Raw genomic sequence first — 20,610 nt, forward strand, 5'->3', positions numbered from 1 at the left:
GATTCTTCTGCCTCAGCCTCCAGGTTACTGGGGAGCCATAGAAAACTACTTTGTACCATCTCTCTAAAAAGAGCATAGCAAATGAAGAAGTACTGCTGTTAAATACTGGATTTATCTTTTCTTGCTAAAATTCATTGTGTCTCTATTTAAATATGTTACTAGACCATAGAAAGCAATCTCTCTAGTAAAATCAATCCCTGTAGTTAAACTCCTATTTCTTAGAGCACACTTTGGAAGAATGTGCCTTTAAGTAATGAGTTGACAGATTTCAGAGTTTGTATTTGTAATGATTCTCGAAAATTCACAAAAAAATTGTATTTGGTAGTTAAAAATACCTCTGCTTGGAAAATATTTGTGTTCTAAAATCAGTATTTATAAGGTAATTTTACATAGAAATGTTAATTTCTATGGGGGTATGTCTGAATTAACATTGACATACACTTGGGCCATTTCAATACCTTTTGTAAATAGAAATTTCCTTTTTTTAAAAAAAAGGAAATTTACATTTACCTCCTATAGATAATTTCTTTAGCAAGCTGTTTTTTAATTTAAATTATATATTCTTCATAATAATTAAACTTTAGTTATTTTAAATTCAACTATTAAGAAGATGTTTTAGTGGAATTAAACTAGTCTGTAATTGTTTTCTTTTGAACAAAAAGACAAACCAAAGATTTCAATAATCTGAGATACTGCTTTAAAATCAATTATATTAAATGAGGTTTTGAAGTTTAAACTCAGCAATGATATGCTAAGGATATATGAATTATTCATCTATACCAAAACCTATGATTTAGAGTCTGTAACCTGAGTATACATCAAGGATTTTAAGCATTTCTTTGCTTTCCACTAATTCCTTAAAAATGACAGCTGAGAATATTTTTTTTAAAAAATTACAGTTAAATATGGATCCTGAATCATCTCAGACTGAAAAGCTGAAAAGTTGTGTTATTTTGTGAGTAATAGAAAATACTAAGTATAGACAAGCTTATAAGTGTAAGCTAGTACATAAATTAAGTAAATTAAACCAAAACAGCACAATCAACTGCATTTCATATTTGGGGACATGTAATCTATACATTGTAACCTCCTACCAGAAAAGAAATAGTTCTCCTGCCATTAACCACCAAACCAAGTCATGAGATAATGTTTTATTTTCACTTGTATTTGGATACATTAACTTTGGCTTGACATTTGTTGGATAACTAAAAATGGCATGTGTAATAATACTAGGTGGTATTTATGACTAGACCATCAGATACCAAATGGAATTTTGAGGGAGACATTCCTTTAGACTGAAATTCAAAATAAACATCATTTCTTTAATGTTAGACAGTCTAGGTAACTGACATCCATGCTTTTCCTCTTCTTTAATGCGTCCATCCACTCTGTGCCCCCTTGCAGCTGTATCTTCATTGATACTCCCTTTCCACCTCCATTTCCAAATCCAGCCATCACCATCCCATGTTTTAAAGGAATTACAAGCAATAGGGCACAGGCTTACTAGAACATTCATTATTCTGAAGAATATTGCTAGATGAGGACTCCTAAAGATTAATGTGATAATTTAACTCCTTCAAGAAGGACCTGCCTGGCAAGTGGAATCAAAAACTTTAAATCCAAGCTAGACTGACTGACTAAACAGAAGCTACAATTGCAGAGCTGTCAGCTACCTGTCATTGGCCCTCTCTCCTTGCCATTACCAGTGAGTGGTAGCATGAATCCTTTTAGACCAGTCAGGGATTTGAAACATCTGCAGTACTTGTTAAAACCAGACTACCACACTTTCTGACTTCTTAAGTTTGGAATGAGGCCCATTAATTTGCACCCTGCAAGTTTTCCTTTGATGCTGCTGGTTTGAGGTGAGATGTATTTTTTTTTTTTTTTTTTGAGCCCTCCTAGGGCTGGGTTCCCAATGACCTACCTTCTCCAAACACCCCCCTCCCCTTGCTTACAGTTACCACCATTCCATTCAAACTAGGACTGATTAGGTTACAGCTTTCACAGTCCAATCATATTGTCTTGGAACATTCCTGCACTTACATAGGAGCTTTTGGGAACCCCTTATACCCGAACCATAACACCATTCATCAATTGATGGATCGTTATGTCGTTTTTGTTTCTTGACTGTGATGAATAGTGCTGCAGTAAACATGGGAGTACCTATGACTCTTTGCCATACTGATTTTGCTGGATCATATGGTAGTTCTATTTTTAATTTTTTGAGGAACCTCCATATTGTTTTTCATAATGACTATACTGGGCTGGGAATATAGCTCAGTTGGTAGAGTGCTTGCCTGTTAAGCACAAGGCCCTGGGTTCAATTCCCAGCACCACAAAAATTTGCTTTCCCACCAGCAGGTCAGAAGGATTCCCCTTTCTCCACATCCTTGCTGGTATTTGTTGTCTTTCTGGAGTAAGGCAATATTGCATTGTAGTTTGGACTTGCATTTCCCCTGATGATTAGTGATAGCATTTTCAATTTTCCTATACTTTTTGACCTTTTATATGTCTTTGAGAAATGTCTATTTGGGTCTAGTGCCCATATTTTAATTCTTTTCTGTTGAGTTTTTTGACTTCTTTATTTATATTCTGGATATTAACTCCTTGTCAGATGTAAGGTTTTGCAAATTCTTTCTCCCATTCTGTAGGTTATCTGTTTACTGTGATTATTATTTCCTTTGCTGTGCCAAAGCTTTTTAGTTTGGTGTAATGACATTCATCAGTTTTTGGTTTTGTTTCCTGTGTTTTTGGGTCTTATTCAAAAAATGTTTTGCCTATTCTAGTATCCTAAATAAAGCATTTATGTTTTCTTTTAGATTTTCATAGTTTCAGGTCTTACATGTAAGACTTTCATAAGCCACTTTGAGTTGATTTAACTGGTAAGAAGTAGGGGTCCAGTTTCATTCTTCTGCATGTGGATGAATTCTTAAGATGTGGTCACTGGCTTCCTTCAGAACCAATGGAGAGGGAAAGGAGAGGAAAAAGCTGGAATCCACAGGCAGGCGTTTCATTAACTTAATCTTGTATACATAACCTTTGCTTCTGTCATTTGCCATTGTTCTCTTAAATCAACCATAGTACAGTGTGAGAGGGGACTCAGTGTGAATGATGGAGAGTGGAATCACTGGAGATCGTATTAGAGTTTGCCAACCATAAAAACTAATGCTGCCTTTAAATCATTAGGGAATTTTGTTTTGTTTTGTTTCCCTTTCTCACAGATTTCCAACCTTTATCTTATAAGGATATGTTGAACATTACTAGTTTCTGAGTGAGGTCTGGGTGAGAATATATAGTGCTTAGTGGAAAATGTGATGTGGCTTAAACCTTTGCCAAGACTGAAAGGTGATTTAGTGGGTTAGCTTACCTGAAACATGACTGAACAGATTGACACTGGCAGGATCACATAGCACAAATTCAGTATAACCTGTTAATATATGTGTATTTGTACAGTAATTTTGGATGTTTATCATTCATAATTAGGAATACTTAATTGCAAATTTAAGTACTGAGAATCTCATTGCAATATAAAGCAGATAGCAGATTTATAATGAAGATGATTATCATGGACACATTTCTTTACCGTGTTGAGTTATTTAGGAGCCACTGAAGGATTTATAAGAAGTTGAATGATGTGTTCAGATTTGTGGTTTTAATATCTTATTTTGGCAGTGATATTGAGAGTAGATGGAAAAGATACAAGATTGAATTTAAAGAGATTATGTTCATATTTCTCCTGAAATAAATTAGGAGTCTCAGGGATAGAAAGGATAAGACTGGCCTGAGAGGAAAAATACTAAAATCAGAAGGAATTGGTCACTACCTGGATGTGGGAGTTAAACTTCTGGTTTTTTGGCAAGGAGGAAGAAAACTGGAACAAAGATATCTCTGTGTATCTCTCAGAATATGTAGGTAATATGAGTATGATTTTCTTCAACATGTGAAGGTTGAAGCACTGGGATAGCAGTAGATGCTATACACAACGGGCAGTTAGACATATGGATCTGGAGTATAGGCTAGATGTTTGACAGGACTGGAAAAACAGATCTATGAGTTAATGACAGGAGAAATTTACTGAATCAGTTTGTGGAAGGCAGATGAGGTTGTTCAACATATCTATGCAGAGTGACACCAAGGACCAAACTTAGTTGAAAAAAACAAGGTATAATCTTTTCTTTTCTTTTTTTTTTTTTTTAAGAGCCACAATCCAGACTAAGAAAATGACAATGTAGGAATTCATTTCATTTTCAGCCTTGTTTGAGGTTGTATTGAATCAATACCAGAGATTCTGTGTAACTTTGAATGTATCATTTAATATCTCTGAGCCTGTTTCTTTTTCTGTAAAATAGGGGTGGGGGTTTCAAATCAGTGGTTCTCCAGCTTTTTTCTGCTTGATTATGTGTAACAGGATGTTCACATGCACAGCACATGTCCACAGATGTGCTCAGAATTATGGACAATTTTCTTTGCTCTGGCTCTTCGTCATATAAGAAATTCAAGTAAATGAGAGTTGTGTTTTTATAAAGATAACCTTATACCTGCTTCATTATATATTTCAGTGAGGACATAACACAAGTTAGAGCAATTTGTCAACAAGTTGTTTTCAATAGAAAGTACTTGCCTACCTGAAAGGGACATACTAGTAGTGAAACTGTACTTAAATCTCTCAGTCTAGGGGCTGGGGTTGTAGCTCAGTGGTAGAGCACTTGCCTAGTAGGTGTGAGGCACTGGGTTTGATCCTCAGCACCACATAAAATAAATAAATAAAGGTATTGTGTCCACCTACAACTTAAAAAAAAAAAAAAAACTTCCAGTCTAGTTAGACCACTTCTTAAACTCTTTTGGGATCACAGATCTGCTTTGAGAAGTGATAAAGCCTATTTACTCTCCCCAGAAAACTGCATGGGTAACATTTAAATTTAATTTGAGAGATTTCCATTAAATTTTCTGAAGTGTATCCAAGGTCTCTCTTGGGATTCAGAGACCCTGTGTTAAGAAATTCTTCGTCTAAATAAATTGCCTTCTCTTCAGATCTTATGACTTTATTTGTTGCAAAAGGGGATCTCATGTTTTAGAAATATGCTTTGGGAATATTTCATTGTAGGTTTAAGAATTCTACAGTTTTAATTTTTAAGTAGTGTTATTTTCTTTCTTTCTTTTGTGGGGGTGGGGGTACCAGGGATTGAATTCAGGGGCACTCAACCACTGAACCACATCCCCAGCCCTATTTTGTATTTTATTTAGAGACAGGGTCTCACTGAATTGCTTAGTGCCTCGCTTTTGCTGAGACTGGCTTTGAACTTGAGATCCTCCTGCCTCAGCCTCCCGAGCTGCTGGGATTAAAGATGTGCTCCACCATGCCTGGCTAAATAGTGTTATTTCTTAAAGGAATTATTATTATTTATATCAGAGCTTGTCACAATTAAAAGAGAGTTTTCTATTCTGTGAGCTAATTAGAGCCACATTAAGAAAAATAGGTATTTGAAGTACTATATAAAAATGTATTAAAATAACCATTAATTATTTTAATTGCAATTCTATACTATCTTTTTGGAATGCAAACCAGTGAGAGCAGTGGTAGTAAGGTAAAGCACTCAGGCATTTGGGAGGCTTGACCAGTACAAAAAATACTTTTGCTCCTTCATTTTGTCAAAGTCTAGTCTTGCCCAAGTGAGTTGGAGGTGTTTAGAAATATCTGTTAGTTGAGCTGAGAAATAATCCTATGAATATTTTACAAAACCAAAAACTGTCATGTTTTGAAAAACGAAAGATAATTTATTTCAATTAAAATAATGCTGTTTGTGGGACTGGGGTTGTGGCGCAGTGGCAGAGCGCTTGCCAGGCACATGTGAGGCACTGGGTTCCATCCTCAGCACCACATAAAAATAAATAAATAAAGGTATTGTGTCCATCTATGACTAAAAAATAAAATATTTTAAAAAATAAAAATGCTGTTTGTAATCAAGAAATGTTCTGTAATAACATGGAACATATTAGTTTATAATTAAAACACTAATAAAATATTAATGGCAGTTATTTTACATTGAGTTTTATCTGATTTTTTTTTCCAATCAGTTTTTTTATTTCTTAGACTTGGGAACAAAATCTAATTCTCCTGATAATGACAAGTACTACTTTCTTTGCACCATCCAATTATTTTAAGAGAAAACTTTAATAATGATAAAGCAATATGGTTTTGTTCTTTGTCTAAAAGTCTAAAATTATACACCTGCTGGTGCAGTGGTACATGCCTGTAATCCCAGTTGTTCCGGAGGCCAGCCTCAGCAATTTAGGCAGGCCTTAAGCAATTTAGTGAGACCCTGTCTCAAAATAAAAACTAAAAAAGAGCTGGGAATGTGACTTAGTGGGTCGGTGCCCCTGGGTTCAATCCCTGCTACAAAAACAAAAAACAGCAAAGAAAGTTTAATGATAAAATGTATTGGATACTTAGTAGGAAAAAACAAAAGAAATTTTTGTTTATATATTGAGACTTTAAAGTTGGAGTATATCCTATGAGAAAACTTATATGAGAATATATCATTCTGTATTGTTGTCTTCTGACTTACTAAACCACTGGATCCTTGAACAGTAAGAATCTTATATTTTTTCTTTGTGTTTTAAGAACTTCAAACTTATTTGGTGCTTATTAAATGATTTTTGAGAGAATAAATCTGCTAGAAACCTAGAAATTGCCACACAGAATCAAATAAGCATTTTATAACTTATTGTTTAGTCTAACATAAAGGTCTGCCATGACCTTCATTTGAAACATTGAAAATGTTCCTAGAACATCTCTATCTGATAACACCAATTAAATTTTTATTCCAGAGATAGTGATATCATGGGGAAGAGAACAAATATACTCCTTCAAAATATATTTGTATACTAAAGAAGTAATATGTGTCGAGTAATAAGAAAATAGTCTTCAGATATTTTTCCCATGAAATTCAACAATAAGGACCTTTTAATTCAAAATGGAACTGTGTGATTTACACTTAATTTTGCTATCTTATCAAATGCTGTTTCTGAAAGTGCTGTAGTCATTGTAAAGATTTATATTCTACTAACAATGCACAATATGTTAGCTCTCTCTTGTAACAAATGTTTGCAGTAATCTACTTGAGGTTTCTTTTGACTCATAGTTCAGAGGTTTCAATCCATGATTGATTGGTCCTATTGCTTCTGGGTCTATAGCAAGGCAGCACATCATAACAGGAGTGCATGGTAGAACAGACCTGCTAACCTCATGACCAAGAGCAAAAGAGAGAAGAAGAAGGGCCTAGAGTGTGTCACCTTCAGGGTACACCCCTAGTGACCAGGATACTTTCCACTAGACTCCACCTCCTAAAGTTTGCACCACCTCCCACTAGGGCCAATCTGAGGACCAAGCCTTTAATACATGGGCCTTTGGGGGAAAATTTAAGGCCCAAACTGTAACACAAAACCAAATCTCAATAAGATTGCTCTATACATTTGGTGAGGAATGGATTTTGACTGTAATCTTCTTACCAGTGGAATCTCACTGTAAAACAGTCCAGACCTGAGGAAGAGCATCAACTATTCAAGATTTAAGGAGCAGCTAGCTGATTATTTACCTCAAATACCTTTCCTAGCACATATACTTTGCTGATGGTGGAAGAACACAATGTTTTAGGAGCCTCTCTTACTGTTTAGTTCCTTTGAGCTATTATATTGTATTAAGAAATTGTATAAACTTTTTATCCATTTATGTAATTCCAGAGACAGGAACAAACTTTGAAGAATATGAAATACCATCTAAAGTGAAATTTTTTTACAAAACTATATATAAATGTATAGATCAATTGGAAAGCAGTGATTAAAGACCTTGATATTGAAATGCTGCTACTTAAATGTTGTGACTTTGGAGAAGTTGCTAAATATTTCTAGGCCTTCTTTTCCTGAAAGTGATAGTTGCCTCATTAGGTTAGTGGTAAGCATTAAAATGTGTGCAATTCTCATCGCATGGTGCCTTGTACATAATAAGTGCTTAAAAAATGGTAACTGCTAATGAAGCATAAAGTAATGGTTTGAAAATATAGTCAAAAATCGAAGAAGAATAATACCTTAAGTACTGTAATAATCCAGGATAATTTTATTGTTTGTTTTTGTTTTATTGAGTTTGTATTCAAACAGTGCTGAGGTCCAGTGTGATTTTGAAGTGATAGCTACAGGTGTGACCAGTAGGTCACAATTGAAGATTATTGAGATGAAGCACTTGTTATCCTAAAGACAGTGGAATGGAATTTTCACTGAGTCACTTTTTGTAATATGTGTTTTAAGAGTCATGCTTTTCTAGTGTGCCCTGGTTATTTTAACACATGGCTTATATCAAAAATATAAATAAAGGAATAATTGAATAGTTTGCTTTTTAAGCCTGGAAACAACTTCAGAGGCTATATATAATTGCATAGTCTGTTAAATAAATGTATAATTAATATATATTAAACTTTATTATAATGATTATATGTAATTATAATAAAATGACTCAAATGAAAGGGACTAGACCCATTCAGAGACAGGGTTACCAGAGAAGTTGAAGTAGAATAGGGGAATTTCCTTATGATTTGAAGAAACCATTGTTCAAATAGAGTGCAGGAAAACCATATTTTAGGGAGATAACAGCATGGTCTATTGAGTTAAGGTATTAATAATAATGAGATCTTTAAGAGTCTTTTGTGAGGTAGGCAAAATAACCCGGTTTAGAAAAAGCATGTGCGAATAACTATGCAAATACAAGGAAAAACTGAGCTTTTATTTTTGTTAGTGAGCAAATATAGCTTCCCAGTGGTACAGTAAATACAAGCCAGATGGCCAAAAGCATAAGATCATAGCAGAAGAGGGAAAAATAAACTCAACAATTTACCTTAGTGATCTTTCTGCATTTTCACGTTTAGTTCAGTAGTAATAAAAAGTAATTAAAAAATGCTTTCAAATTCACTTTTAAGTACAGGAATTTAAATAATGACAGTTTCTTCTTGGGCATAATGTGGTATGTGTACATATGTATGAGAGAGAAATGATAAAGAGCTTTTCACTTTTTAGAGACATTTTTCAATGACATCATCTTGATTGTTACTATTAGAACTATCTGTATTCTATAAGGTCACTTTGGTGTTTCAGTTAAATTTCATGTCTTCGTTCCTAGAAATACTTATAGAATCTAGTGCATATACTCTAATATACAAGATTATTGCTTTTTATGCATAAAATTTATGTTATAGTATGTACTTGAATTATTAACTTGTTTTTGTGGCTTGATTTTGTTTTGTTTTGTTTAGGAGTACTGAGTATTGAACCCAGAATTATTTTGAGACAGGGTCTTACCAGGTTGCTCAGACTGACCTTGAACTGGAATTACAAACATGTGCTACCACACATGATGATATTTTAATTTTTAACATAAAAAAAAACACTCAGTAACTGGAACCTTCACTGACAATCAGTAATCTAATATTTTCTGGAAAATTAGTACAACAACCAATTTATTTCCCTTAAGGATTACTTTTCTAATTAGTAGGCAAAAATAAGAGTGAGGGAAATAACCCTAGAAAAGAAACTTCAGATGAAGCTTTAATTCTAACGTACATACTATTGATGTGTGTGTGTTAATAAGTTCAACTTTTATGAGCGGTAGTTTGTCAATATTTATTAGAGATTAATTGTACTTGCACCTTGACCCATCAATTACATTTATAGGAATTTACATTTAATTTCCAAAAAGTATACGAAGTTATATATAGAGAGATGTTGGTTATAACAGAGTTGGTAATGATAAAAAAAATCTGGAAATGGAAAATCATGCATACTGATTTAGAATAGATGTCCATTATATATTGTTAATTTAAAATATTTAAGTTGTAAAACAGAATGTACAATATAATACTAGGGTTCTGTTTTTGTTTTTTTGTTTGTTTGACTTGGGGTTTTTTGGTTTGTTTTTTGTTTTTTTAAGGCTCAAACAAGAATGTTTTCATTAAAATAAAAAAATAACTGACAAATGGTTTAGGGGAATGATATATAAATATAAGTGTTTATTTTAAAAATATATTTTCAGAAATCAAGCATTTAATATAAAGATTGAGCTGCAACTCCTAGTCAGAAAATATTTTAGTGCTGTCAGATAATGCTAATATTATTTGTGTATAGTTAGAAGTCCTAGGTTCATATTCTGGGAGTTTCACTCCACTAGCTGAAAGACCTTGAGACAAAGCCAATTTTTTTTCTTTTTTTGTGAAATTCATGTAGAGTGTTTACCGTAGAGTTTTAACATACTGTATGTGCCTGATAATATTAGCTGTTAATATCATAGTATTGCTAAAATACTGACATGATCCCAAACTAGAAAAAATATCAGAAGACAAGAAACAGGGATAAGCTATGATGATAAATATCCAGGCAGGTGTATTCACAACATCTAATTGAACTATTGAATCAACGTCTTGCCTAGGTGTTCTGAATTCTTTTGGCATTATATAAACAAAAAAATAGTGGTAAGACAGTATCATTCATAAACCACTCAGCTCCTTATCACTATTATCCTTAATTTCAGAAATAAAGTATGTGACACTTCATGAACATTACTTTGCTTAAAAATGAGCGTATTTCGGGCTAAGTATTGAGTATAATAATCCATATTTGGCAGAGTCAATAAAAAATGACGGTTACCAAATTGTATAGTGTAAGTTACAAGGGAAAGATATAACCTAAGGTTCAAAACCTTTAATGAATTTTACAATGCTAATAACTAAATTATTTTCCTTGACTTTTCATATTATAAATCTAAAAAAACCAGATTTTAAAGGCCAACAAAAACAGATAAACTGAAAATATAAGTGAATAATATATGTAGCCCCTCATCTGCCTAACAAAAAGAGGCAGATATCAGAAGACTTGGATTCCCATCCTAACTCCACTATTTACTAACTTTATATCCTTGAGTAAATCCCTTAATTTCTGTAAGCCACAAGCAGAACTTAGTCCTTGTAATAGAGCTATAAATTTTACAAAGTTGTTTTGAACATAACATGAAATAATGAACGTGAAAGGGCATTGTAAACTGGAAGGCATTCTCCAGATGGAAGAAGCCATGTAATCTTTTTCTAATTTAGACTTTCTTTGCACAGTGTGTTTTATTTTATTAGATAACATAAAAGCTCATCATGCCAATTTTCTTAAAGGAAAGAGACAGTAATGGTAAAATGGAACATTTATTGTAAATCCATGCTAACCACTATGAAATATTTTGGTCTAGCTAAACATGCAGACTAATATAGTGCCTGTGGCAGCATATATGTGAGTTTATGACCTGAAGGCTGTTGAATTGCAAACAGATTGTTTTAAGTCTGCAAAGACATTAATCCAAAAATCACATCACAATACCAAGTGTTCTTAATAAGATGATTGAGTACATCATTCTGTCTTACCTCAGTGCCAAGGTTTACCAGACTCTTGTCTGGTAAAGCCAAGGCAGACTCTTCCTGGATTGAATGGTATATTTTCTAATCAGTTAGTTCCTTTAATGACCTATTTTATTAAAAAGCAAAAAAGTGCAAGCGATAACAGGGTTAAAATAATTTAATGTTGGGTCATTCATGGTCAAAAACTTTTATAATTCCAGTGACTCGGGAGGCTGAGACAGGTGGATCACATGCTCAAAGCCAGCCTCAGCAACTTAGAGAGACCCTGTCTCAAAATAATAAAGGCTGATGATGTGATTCAGGGTTCAATCCCTGGTAGCAAAAGAAAATAAATATTTAACATTGGAGAGTATTATATTCAGAATTAGAATTATTTTGAAGATGACAAGCACAGCTGAAATGAGAGCACCCCCTCATCACAAACAATAGTAGAAAAAATTTTTGAAAGTCGGAGAATACCTTTTCTTATGCTTGAAGAAATCTTTTTTTGCAAAGTAATTCCTGGATTTGGAGTTGAAGATGAAAAATTAATTTGTTGGTTTAGAGTATTAACTCACTCACTCTAAGAAATGGGAAACAGGTAAACCAACATTTTAAAAATTTTTTTTATTTTATTTTTATTTTTTTTTGTCTAGTCAACACTGAATAGATTCCCAAATATTGACTTTGAAACACTGGCACAAATATAAATTCCAAGATCCTTGGCCTCATCCTTTACCAAGTAAAACATGATGAAGTTCCTTTGCAGCCTCCTTCTTTAAGGTATCCTTACGTCATGCACCTAGAGCAAACAAAATGTTTTCTTTTTATTGGTTTTCTTTAGCCTCCTGGGGGACTGTTTATTTGGCAGTGGTTATACTGGTGGGAAGATGGGATTATAATTAGATTATTTTTGGTTCTTTCCAGACCCAGGTCTTTATTAGAAGGTCGTTTAGATTCCTGTGGTCAGTGGTATAAGGAAATGCTAGGTTATTAACAATTTCCAATGATTTCCTCAAGAGTTCCTCTGGTTGCAAAGTCCTTTGATGTCTGTTGATAAGAGGTGGAGTTGGGGAAATGAGTATATTTTTTAAGAAATCTGTGGTAAGTCGGGTATTCTTTCTTCAGACCCCCAGTTCTACCTTATCCCTCTCTTCTTCTCTACCCCACTCCACACTTTTCTAATTGGGTAGCCTTAGCAACCAACCTTTCTCTGCATTGAATACATTACATAGGTGTTACTGATAGAAAATTAATTGCCAGTAATTTTCCCTAATAGTTGCTCTGGGAAATTCTTCTCTTCAAAAGATTCAGGAAAGCAGTTTTACTGACCAAGAAGTCTTTTGCCATTAGATCTTTTATCACTCTGTTAATAGATTAGGAAAAGATAACCCCCAAACCTAGATAGTACATATTTGTTTTTAACACACTGAATGCGTGTATAAATGTTACATTTTTTAAAACACTAAATGTATTGTATGGTTAGAAACATACTATAATGAAGACTTTACCATCTTAGAAATGGGGATTTGGGGGTTTATGCATGTATGAATTTATGTTTTCATTAGGTTGTTTTTAAAATAATAGCCTATGCTATTAACGGTTACATCTGGGAACATACTTAAAGCATTTAGAATATTACCTTAAAAGAAAAAAGATGTATACTAAAAAACAATTTTAGTGAATATTACAACACATGGTACAAATATTGAGAAATATTTGTGACTCATCTGAAAGATGAAAAGAACCAGGAAGGGATCAGTGACAGGCTTGAAGGGTTTGGCCGTAAATTCTGGCAGGCAGAAACTTAGGGTAGAGCAAACTGGAAGAGCACAGGGAGTGGCAGTCTTTCTAGATGCACCTTTTAAGATGCACCTACAAAAGTCTGTGCGTGTCCAGGATAGGAGCTCTTTAGAATTCCATGAATTACGTGAATTGACTTTTTATTTTGAATGAATTGCTTAAAAATAGAATATGCCTTTTTATAAGGAAAATTTAATTGTCCATTTGCCCTTACTAGTTCATTTAAATTGCTTTTTAAATAAACTTTTATGGAAATATGGAATTTAAAGGAGCTATATTTTGCTTTATAAAAGACTGTTTTTTTGGCCAGTCATGATAACACATGCCTATATTCCCAGCAACTTGGGTGGCTAAGGTAGGGGGATCACAAGTTCAAGACCAGCCTTGACAAATTAATAAGACCCTGTCCCAAATTAAAAACTTTTAAAAAGAGGGCTGGGGATATAATTCAATGTTAAAGTGCCCCTGGGTTCAATCCCAGCACCACCAAGAAAACAAGGAAAGGGGCTTTTATTTTTTTTTACTTAGTTTTTGGATTTTGTCCCCCCCCCTTTTTTTTAATTCCACAACATTATTAATAATGCCTGTTTTGGGATTGGGTAGTTTCCTAATGGTTTTCTCTGTATTCTTCACATTAGAACTAAAACATCTGGATTTGGGATTATTTGATATTTCTTACATATGTATTTGAATGATGATGCCTAATCCTTTTGCTAATTTAGGCATCAAAGAGACTTTGTGATCCTAAGGCTCAAAAAAGTAATAAAATAAAAAATTGAAGCTTTCTAATACTATAATTGTTATAGAAGCACACCTGAGTTGAGTGCAGTGGCACATGCCTCTAATCCCAGATACTTGGAAGGTGGGAGAATAAGTTCAAGGCCAGCCTAGGCAATTTAACAAGATCCTGTCCCAATAAAAAATAAGCAGAAAGGGTGGAGGATGTAGCTAAGTGGTAGAGTACTTGCCTAACATGCATGAGACCCTAGGTTCCATCCCCAGCTCTGGGGGAGTGGGGAGCATCACCCCAGTACATTTCATGTGTGCTGGCATATCCCAAGATGATTGTTCCATCCTTACTTTGTACACTTAGATGCCTAAGCAAGAAACAAAAATGGCAAGCTTAATGGCCCCCTCTGTAGAGATTATTCTTTGAGTAGGGCAGGACCAAGAAGAGATACTGTTGTAAATAATAGTCCCATCTTCCCATTGAGAAATTGGTCCTGTATCACCAGTGAACCTTCTTTTTTTGGTAGGATTTGGAGAACACGGAGGAATGTAATTCTAAGATTCTTTGGTCTCCATTCCTTCAAAGACCCAGAGTTGGAAACTAATGCTGTGATACTTAAACATGATTATTCTGTGGAAACCTGGGAAGCTTAAAAACTGCTGATGCCTGTATCTCATGTCCATGATTTTGATTTTAATGGGGTTGGGTACAGCTGGGGTGTTTTGTTTGTTTGTTTAAGCTCCTCATGTTATTCTCATTTGCAGTAAATTTTGAAAACTGCTCTGGTCAGTAAAACAAAACTAGCTTATGAAAACCAGCTCATTTCAAAGCTGCATGAAGGCAAAGAGGTGATTCTCCACTACATCCCCAAGGCATAAAATGGTGAATTGTAGGCATTCAAAGAATACATTTGTCAAATGAAGGATTATGCTTATTAAGAATCAGTATTACTTACAAAATAAACCATTTAAGCATTGGTTCTTTAATCTGAACAGCAGGAACTGATGATGTTAGTGATAAAACATGGATTCTTTGTGTGTGTGTGTGTGTGTGTGTGTGTGTGTGTGTGTGCGCGTGCGAGAGAGAGAGAGAGAGAGAGAGAGAGAGAGAGAGACAGAGACAGAGACAGAAGGAAAAGCTGGTGCTAAATATTCAGTTTTTAAAACTATAGATAAAATCCTTGCATGAATATCAAGTGGCAATGTATTCATTCCCCTTAAGCATATTTGCACTTGAAACAGATAACCCACTGGGACAAAACGATTATCCCACTGAGGCTAACACAACATTTCCTTGATTTAGTTACTTTCTCCTTTATCTCTTGAAAGATTTTTTTTCCTGCTTGCTGTATGCATGTTATTTTGTTTTGTTAAAAAAAAAAAATTTTAAAAAAAGGCAGTGCTCTGTTTCCTTCCTTCAGGAAACACCTTTTTTCTGTGTGATACAGTCAGTTTTTGTCATTTCCACTTTAATGTGAATTAAGAAGTCATCCTTTTCTTGTGAAAAGGAAATTTCCCAACTGTTCATAAATTGTGGAATCTGTTGTGGGAGAGGGCAAAATTTTAGAATGAGTTCCTTCTCTCTGCCATGTGTTCTTTTGTTGCTTTTTCCACATTGCTGATCTTTTCATTTCTTACATGTTCCATCTAAGTGATGAGATGGTGGCTTCCTGTTTTAAAGTTAGTTCTGTTTTGTATACCAGACCCATGGCGATAGTACTTTGTAAGGATTGTGACAACACTGTTATGTTCTCCTTTGATTTAAAAGGTAAGCTGGGAAGTCAAAAGGTGTTGAAAGGAATATTATTTTGAAAGTAATTCTATAGTATTTTCTTGGTAAAAATGCTCACCACTTCCTCTGTTTTCTAAACACACCCATTTGAGCATATCACCATTTCCTTTGTTTTGAGCCTCTCTTATTTATGTATAGGACCACAGTTTGGAATATGAATTCTTACTGATGGACCTGGGTACCTCCCAGAGCATCTAAGTATCCAGCTAACTGATTATTTGCAGTATCATAAACCATTCTAAAGTGGAGCTGTACGAAGGATCTGCCGTACTACTGTTCAGTTACCACTGCTTTTGGCCATGTTACTCTCAGTGCTTGTAATGCTATCTGTTTCTTTGCTTGAATGACTTATTCTTTTAAATGTAATTTGTAAGTTACATACAATTTATAAATCACATTTTATTTTCCATCATGTAGAGCTCCCTTTCCTCCTCCATTGCCTTGGTCTTGGGTTAGGTGCCTTCTCTGTAAGTAAATATTTACTATTCTCTAAAGGATAACAAAGGAAATTCCAAAAATTTATTTTCATTTTGATACCATAGAAACAACTTTCAGAATATGAAACCAAAAATCATCCATGTAAGTTTGGGTTTCTTAAGAGCCAGCACTGACTGTTTACTCAGAATAGTACAACCAACATAGTTAGTCCTGCATGGTGTTTTGTGTGTGTGTGTGTGTGTGTGTGTGTGTGTGTGTGTTTTGTTTTGGTGGGGGGACATCATGTTTAAAGGTTTTTCTGTGAACTTCCAAAATATTTGTGATCCATAGACTTGTTGACACCTGATCAAAGCAACTTGTATGGATATATTATACAGGCCTGGTCAAAGGGTAAGTGTGTACTGGAAATGCAAAGTGGAGGGAATAAAGTTGGGAATTGGAAACATTTATACTTTTTAGTTTGCTACTTCCTGTTTAACTGAGGAGCTAATCCTGTAACTTTGTGTTAGCTAAAGAGATAGTCCCATACACCCCTAAGCTTGACAGATCACAGCTGTATCCTGTACTTTGTGTGAAAATGTATTTGCTTTCCCTCTTTTCATTTAGTTTTTCGAATTTCCTAATATATTAAAGTTTATTCCAGTGTTACATGGAGCAAGAGGTTGGATATATGCCCAGATAAGAATGTGAACAATAGCTAAATACTAGGTTGTAGGCAGAGGGTGAATTAAATATGGGTTGTACATGTTGGAAAAACTGAATGACAAGTAGAAACCTCCCTGAATAAATTTTTAAAAGAAGGTCTCAAGAGCACTTGGATATTTTAGGCTGGTCCTATAATTGAAGCTGTTCTCCTGTTTCTTTTACAGACCATCCAGTTCCTATATAAAGAATCAAATGCTCTATGACCCTCACACCATTTATTTTCTCTCAAAGGTTTAGAACAACTTCAGGATGTTTTTCATCTCACCACCCTAAAACTCTTTGATTGCCACTGGAAAAATATTAATTACTTCCTTCCTTGGGATTTTTGTACTCCAGTGTTTATTGAAGCCTAATATGCCATTAGATTATTCACATCAACACAAATTTATTTCTCAGTGTTTGGACTGACAAGGAGCTTGGTAATGTTTTTCAGTATCCCATCTTAGGTGAGGTGGAGTATTTAACATGTTCCATATTTGAGCAGATTCTAATTTGAGCATTCTTTGCTGAGAGGCAGTTTTATCTTTGGTAGAGATATGAGTTCTGGTGACCTTAGGTAGTGACCTGGGGCACCTCTGATTGCTCAGAAGTGAAAGAAAGAATTGGACTAGTTGACCTTTTTTTAAATTTTTTAAAATGTTGATAGACCCTTATTTCATTCATTTATTTATATATGATGCTGAGAATAGAATCCAGTGCCTTGCACATGCCAGGTAAGTACTCTACCACTGAGCCACAACTCCAGCCCAACTAATTGACCTTTAAGATCCTTTCAGCTGTATTTTGATGTTCACTGAGCCTGAGCTGTCTGCTAGGGCAAAACACAGTTGCCTCTCTCATTATCCCTGGTACTCCCAAAGACCTATATAATATGAAAGGTGAAAAGTAGGTAAACCATTTGATCTGTTTGATTTAGAAGGATGAAGCGACAGTTGTTACAATTGGTGGCATGAGGCCCATCCAGTACAGCCAGAGTAGATGCAAGTAATGCTTATGCCTCCTGGGAGGGGCGTATGGATTGGCTTATTCAGTGACACTCACTGGTATTGGTATAGGGCAGACTAGAAAAAGGATTATCTGGGTTTTTTTTTTTTTTTTTTTTTTTTTTCCTTCTTGCCAGTTGATATTGAAATCTGAGAGGATTGACTGGCATCAACTTTCCTTTGGGAACATAGAAAGCATTTTTCAAGAACTCTCTATAAGGAGTAAAGCAAATAGGTACTGTACTTTACATGGGGTAAACTTTTCATACAGTGCACATAAATGCTGAAATAATGCAGATGAAATCCAGGTGTTTATAAAGGATTAAGAAGTATCCCTTTACCCATTTGTCCCTAACAAATGGACAGACTAATGAAGGATTAACTGTTTGCTTTTTCTGTTTGTGTTGCTGTGTTGTCTTTATTGGGTTCTATATAGTCACAGATGTATAAACTTCTAGTCTGAAATACATTCTTTACTAGAATGTTAGCATTGCATGAAATCTTCAGGGACATTTAATTCAATCATCTCATGTTGAGTTGAGAAAACTAAGACCCCATAAGACTCAGGAACTTAACCAAAGTCATGCTATGAGAATGAGAATCTGAGCTAGAACTCCTAGATTTTTTTTTTTTTTTTTTTTTTACTCTTTCGAACACAAACCCATCCTTGATATTTGAAAGTACAGAGTATATTCACACTTTTGTTTTTGGATGGTGATCAATGATAGTAAGTTAGTAAATAAGACCAAAGCTGCTGTTTTCCCTAGGAACTTCCTCCCAACCTTTGCTCTTCATTAACGTATCAGAAAGGAACATTCTTCCAGCTGATATATTTCCATATCACATTCTTAAACTATAGGATAAAACATGTTAAGCCAAAGGAGGATAATATGAATGTAAAGTTACTTAGAAAGTTCTCTTACAGCAGGGTGAACTTGTAGAACACTGAAATATATTAATATTGAACAGAAATTTCAGCCTCAGCTCAGCAGAGAGAATGTGATGGGGGGCATGCAGGATTCCTGATTATTTATGTGCGTTAGGGGATACATGCAGGTCTTTTGTTCTTTTTACATAATATAGTACAGTGTATTTTTTAAAAATGAATGAGACCTAATTTAGGTTTAAATGTTTTGTGAATTTGTTGAAAATGTTTCTAATCACTGAAAAAATGGTGTTGGGATCTGAAGATGGGAGAAACTGTTGAATTCAGAAAATAGAATATAGTAATATTTTAACAATGCAGGTGGCCACCATGTTTGAATATTGTGATAATTTAAGCTACACTGTATATTTTAATCCATTCATTTTATTGTTAATGCAGAGAAGTAGAGTATACTAATGTAGTATACTAATTTGAGACCTAAATTGAGAATCTCTTAATTAATTAAGCATCCATGCTGAGTAATTAAAATTATATGGATCACCTAATTGGTTTTATTTTTGAAGGAAATATACAATTTATGTAAGAGAGCTTAGATTGCTTCTTATAACAGCTTGGATTATGCAAATAGTTTGGATTTTGTGAGAAAATATTTAATGGTGAGTCTGCATAGCTAAACCATTTACCAGAAAAGATGCTATCGAGTTGAAAGTTTCTGCTGCACTTGGTGAGGCTTGTCTAGCATGATCAAGTTCTGGGTTCAGCCTCCAGTACCAAAAAACCAGTTCCAGCAACAGAAAGAAGGGAGAATTTTCTCTCTTAAACGATGTTAAATTTTTCAGTTAAATCTTTAAATGAATGTTTAATATGCATGTAGAAAAGTGCAGAGATCGTAAAGTACAGATTGATGCATATTTATGAAGTGAACACCCTGTGTAACCTCGCCAAGGTCAGGAAGCAGAATACCAGAAACATCCTGTTGTATATTCTCAGATATTTACCCTACCCCACAGGGTAGCCATAATTGGCATGTATTATTATAGGATAATGTTGCCTGGTTCTGAATTTATATTGAGGGAATCCAATATTTACTCTTCAGTAGATATTTACTGACTTCTTTTGTCCAACATTTTTCTGTAAGATTTTTCCAGCTAACAATAGTTCATTCTTATATATATTCTTGTATATGTTCTAACATAAAATAATTCATCATTTTTGATGATGATTCAGATTGTTTCTAGTTTGGGTCTATTAAAAATAATTCTGCTGTGAAGATTTTTGCATTTTTTTTTTGTTTATGTGCAACTCTTTTAGGTGTATCTTAGAGTGGGCAGATTTGGGCATGTGTCTTCAGTCTTTGTGATAATGCCAGGCAGTTCTCCAGAGTGTGCCAGTTGATGTACTCACTCGTGATTTTTGAATTCTGGATGTTCCACATCCTTGCCAATACATGGTATTAACAGTTTTTGGCTTTTAGTTTTTGTTTTCATTTTAGCCTTACTTGTAAGTAGATAGCAGTGTCATTGTGGTTTTAATTTGTACTTCCCTGATGATTACTAATCATGGATACTTCTTTGTTTATTTATTGGTTGGTTGGCTATTCTCTTGTGAAGTACTTGTTCAGATCTTGTACTAATAGGAAATACTAGATTATTTGTAATTATCGATTATTGATTTTAGTAATTTTATATATCCTAGACAGTCCTTTGACCCAGGGACTTGTGTATGCTGAGCAAGTACTGCACTAATTGAGTTACATCCCTAGCCCCCATCTTTTTTACTTTAGTGAGCTCACAAAACATTTATTCTTGACAAATATAGGTGTCTAGACTGGCACCTATCTTCTCCTAGCACTTTGAA

At 34.4% G+C, this 20,610-nt stretch overlaps 1 protein-coding gene across 4 annotated transcripts in view; it reads left to right on the forward strand.

The window, feature by feature from the left end:
* Window positions 1–20,610, forward strand: part of Add3 (adducin 3) — a 123,951-nt gene that overhangs the window by 26,322 nt on the left and 77,019 nt on the right. The window lies entirely within an intron of this gene.

This window comes from Sciurus carolinensis, chromosome 5 (genome assembly GCF_902686445.1).
Source record: "Sciurus carolinensis chromosome 5, mSciCar1.2, whole genome shotgun sequence".
Taxonomy (NCBI): domain Eukaryota; kingdom Metazoa; phylum Chordata; class Mammalia; order Rodentia; family Sciuridae; genus Sciurus; species Sciurus carolinensis.